The 4,591-nt window shown below is 34.1% G+C and overlaps 1 pseudogene; it reads right to left on the bottom strand.

The window, feature by feature from the left end:
- Positions 1-649: 649 nt before the first annotated feature.
- On the bottom strand, positions 650-1,184 carry LOC149190672 (pathogenesis-related protein PR-1-like; annotated as a pseudogene).
- Between the last annotated feature and the right edge of the window lie 3,407 nt (positions 1,185-4,591).

The following is a 4,591-nucleotide window of genomic DNA, read 5'->3' on the forward strand; positions in this document are numbered from 1 at the left end:
TTTGGGTTATTTTTAAAAATATAATTTTGTAAATTTTAAAATGAAAAAAATAATAAAAATATTAATACAAATTAATTATATATAATTCAGAATCTATTGACATGAGCTATATTTAAACAAATTATTCAATAAGTACATAATTATAAAAGAAATTTTTAATGGAAAATATCATTAAACAGAGAGCACTGCGGTAATGTAAAGAGTCTTAATATGTATCATGAGTTTTTCATACAAGAAATAAATATCAATCAACGAGGAAGAGATTTAACCTCTTCTTATGGGTGATGTTTATTAAGAATACAATCATTGAATTAATTAATTTTGTTGTTCATGTGTATTTCTATTTTATTTTGAAATCAATGAGGAAGCAATATAAACTCTGGTTATGGGTAATGTTTATTAAGAGTACAATCATTGCATTAATTAATTTTGTCTATTAGCATGGAGGTATCATCTTCACATAAATTATATTAATTGCCACCGTATCTCTCAGAAACTATATTGATTGTAACTGTGTTTTTTTACAAAAAAAGAAAGCCATGTAACAAATCGTTGTACTTATTACAAGTGCAAAAAATATTCATATTGAAAGAATGAATGTAATATGAGGAAGAATGTTCGTATTTAAATATACGCTCGCGTGTAAATTTCAGTAAGGCCTGCTTGCGATGTAGTTCCCCGGTGGATCATAATTGCAGGTTATGAAAGTATCGCCTGAATCGCATATAATCTTGGCGCAACCAACATTGGCGGTGGTTCTCCATACAACCTGAGTGAGTGTAGTGAGTGCAATCAGGTCCGGTGCAAATATTCTTGGCATAGTCAAACCATTTCTTCTCATCTATCCACGCAGCCACTGCCTGCGAAGGGGTCCAACCATGGCCGCTTCCCCAGAATATGTTCTCTCCGAAGGGGCTGTCGGAATGTTGTAGGAGGCAGTCGCCCCTTCTCTGTCTTGCATAATTGCGCGCATAATTTGCAAGTTTGCGATCCCATTGAAGAGGACCAACTCCCACCGCATTTCTTGCTTGATTGTGTGGTACCAAAAAGCCATCGATAAACGCGGCAGTAGCGTTGATGTCTGTAGCAGTCACTGACGACATTCCCATTCCCATCATCATAATGAGAACGAAAATGCAACATATGTTGCAGTGTCTCTTCAACAACGTGGTTGTTATCCCCATGAGTATTGCGAATCTCCCGCGTTGCAATAATGCTAGTTTCTACTTCTTCTTTTAGACGATCTGAATAATAATACTAACTTGCTTCTGCTGCTTCGCATATAAGTAATCAAAGCTATCCTGGGTTATATCTGGAAGATGCTCTTTCCATCTCTCCAACCACTGTGTATATATAGCCACCAGCATTAGATTTTCGGAAGGAGGACGAAGCTGCAATTTCTATTCTTTTGATCGTAAGGTAAGATAACGTTTAATGATTATCAGGAGCGACCACATAAGTGTCCGACTCTATTTACTCTATGTCAACATAACGCTTGCTTTCACATGTTTGTTTGTGTCTTACTCCGGATTGGTATGGGTATGCGCAGACACACGCCGAAATATCAATACCTGACCGCGCACGTTATCATCCTCCGCCGGAATGATATCAATACCGGCCCACGCACGTTCTCATTCTCCGCCAGAGTATTGAACAACCATATCAATTTTAATAACTTCAATGCCAGATTGCCCGATGTTCATTTTCATTACTAAGTAAAGCTTCAACCAGGACAAAGCTTAACACGTTATTCACATTAATACACGAAGCTAAGATAATCATGGGGTTATGTTATAGAAAGTAAGTTCCAATAAATTAACTTCAGTAAAATGAACTGTTATTATGTGTAAAAATCAAGATACATATCTTCAGAGTCCGACATTGTTTTTCGTGTTTCATTCTATCTCAAGATAGGGAGTTCATTTTTTGTGTTCACTAGGTGTACAGATAGGGACGTTTTTGCTCTCTTGACATTGACTATCAGTATTGGCAAACACATGCTGAAGTATGAATACCTGGCCGCGTACCTCATCATCCTCCGCCACATTATTGAACAACAATGCCCGATATTCAATTTCAGTAAAGCTTCGACCAAACAAAAACTAACCAACCTAGACATGTTGTTCACATTAATATTTTCAAAATTAGGGGTAAAAAATGGGGAGGGAAGATATTGAAAGTGAGTTCATGTTTAAAGCTCTCTAGGTAGGTAGTGAATACAAGACACATTAACCAGTTATTATGAGCGAGGAAAATTTGGCAATGAAGGGTGGTGACTTAAAGCATATGAAATCTCGATTGTTTCTCAAGACTCTTCAACATCGATGTATTTCTAGAGTGATCCTTTATCTGTCACCCTATTACATTAGAAGGTGTTACTCTCTTAGTGGTTTTGTTGATTAAATCTAGCCCACTCGTTAGGAGCATGGTGTATGCTTAGAGTATTCAAATTATTAGAATGCTTGTAGTAGGGATTATTTCCTATTCGAAGCATCACCAAATTTTCGTTTCCTAAAATGGGATGTAGAATTCCCCTTGGTCTTTATAATTGCCAAGGAATCCTCAAGAATCAAAGCATTCACCTACATCGATCTGGAATATTTTATGAAATTCTTATGCAAGATTATGGGAAACTACAAACTACAATATACTTAAAAAACAATGATAGGTTTTGTATTATTTTGAGAAAATATTATAGAGTAGATTGGTTGGAATGCTTTCCAAATATATCTTTCATCTAACCTAAAATTTGATTGTGATTCAAATTTATGCACTTCACCTTATCCATTGTTAGGACAATTTCTCAATGAGCACATCTTAAATACAATAACTTAATTTGGATAAGCTTACAAATATATGAGGCCAATCATGTTTGAGGATGAATACAACATGGTACCATTGAGGCCATTTTTGGCAACGTTTCTGCACAGTAAGTATCAAACTGTAGAAGTATATTCAATCAGAGGAAAAACCCCAGGTATCTCAAACAAAAAAAAGTAGCAAATACAATTCAAAATCCAATGAAGATCTGTGTTACTTATTAATCTTGGAGTTTCTGTGAAAGTGAATTAGGAATGTGGCCCTGAACGCCATTGTTTCTAAAATACCTATATTAGGGTGAGGAATGATCAACTGACAACAACATGCATTTCTTAATACATTCCAAACAATTTTGGATAGTTTATTTTACATCCTAGAATATAAGGAACTGTGCTTTAAGAGATAGATGTATATTCCTCTTGAGTAAAAGGGAGGAGATGTTTTTAGAGAAAAAATTTACAACCCTTACAAGGTTTTAAATGTTGAAAGGTAAGAAAGGTGATAATATAATGATCTTCACCTTCCTAAGGAGGCTTTGGAACAAAAAAGAAGAGTCATTGAGAAAGGTTATAAGCCAAAAGCACTAAAGAAGATTCGAGATTTTTGTTTTTGGTGGGAAGGATAGAGGCCTTTGTTAACTTACGCATGAGAATCAAAAGGAGAGGAAACTTAGATTTTTGTATGTGTGGTTGTGATAGTTGATCAATTGGAATTACTATGTGATGGTGAAAGAATAAAAGAAATACTAATCTTGTATGTCACATTTTTTTTTATAGAAGGAACACAATGAACAACACACAAAATATCTAGTCAATAACCAAGGTGCGAGTTGGACTCTTTTAAGCAAAATAGTAAAATGTAAGAATCCATGTCAATATAACTGCATAAGCAATATAGGCATAGATGCACCTTCTCAAAATCTTAGTGGCATGTTGAGTTCCTATTAGCATGTAATCTTGAAAACATGGAAAAACTATATTTTATGTAGGGAAAAAGACATTATTTCTCAGTTATCCCTTAGAGGCAACCATTATTTTTCATGGGTTGATACAACATAACTCTGTGTTAACTTGTTTCTAGAGTATCCATATCAGTGTTTCTATTATTTGTAGTTTCTATTGTACAAAAATGAGATTTTTTGGAATGATCTTCCAAAAATAATATCTTAGAGTCACAAAACAATTTTTTTCCCTTTCTAGAATCCAAACCCAAATTAGTTAGAAAATACTATGATGTTCCTTGATGTTCTTATATAATATAATTCAATGTTGAATCCACAATGAATTTGGGAACTCTTTTACTAATATCAACACCTTCATGAAATAAGTATTAAATTGTTTAATATGTTCAAGCGAAAAAACATAAAATGCTCCAATATTCAACAAGATAATAATGCTTGTTTGGATAAGAATATAAACATTTTTCCCGAGAAAAAATACATGTACTTCCATTCAATAATAGAAGGAAAATACATTTTGTATAGACATGCTAGGCGTGTGAATTCTCCTTGGATATGCCCACATCTAAGAGTGGCATACGTAGTCAAAAGTATATGCCTAAAGACTAACAGAGAAATACCAAAATGGCACGTAAGAGAAACATAAAAATAGAAGAGAATGAAAATAAAATATGTGGTACAATGGGGAAGATCAAGAAGTGTGGAAATCACTAATCCTCCCCTTCTTTCCTTTCTTTTTATGGACCTGATTCCCATTATAGGAAATTTTAACCTAAAAGTGCCTATGAATTTTTCACGTAATTTTCATGTCAT

The sequence above is a fragment of the Pinus tabuliformis genome, chromosome 3_1 (assembly GCF_031772625.1).
Source record: "Pinus tabuliformis cultivar Carrire ecotype Pingquan chromosome 3_1, CPIR1, whole genome shotgun sequence".
Classification (NCBI taxonomy): Eukaryota; Viridiplantae; Streptophyta; class Pinopsida; order Pinales; family Pinaceae; genus Pinus; species Pinus tabuliformis.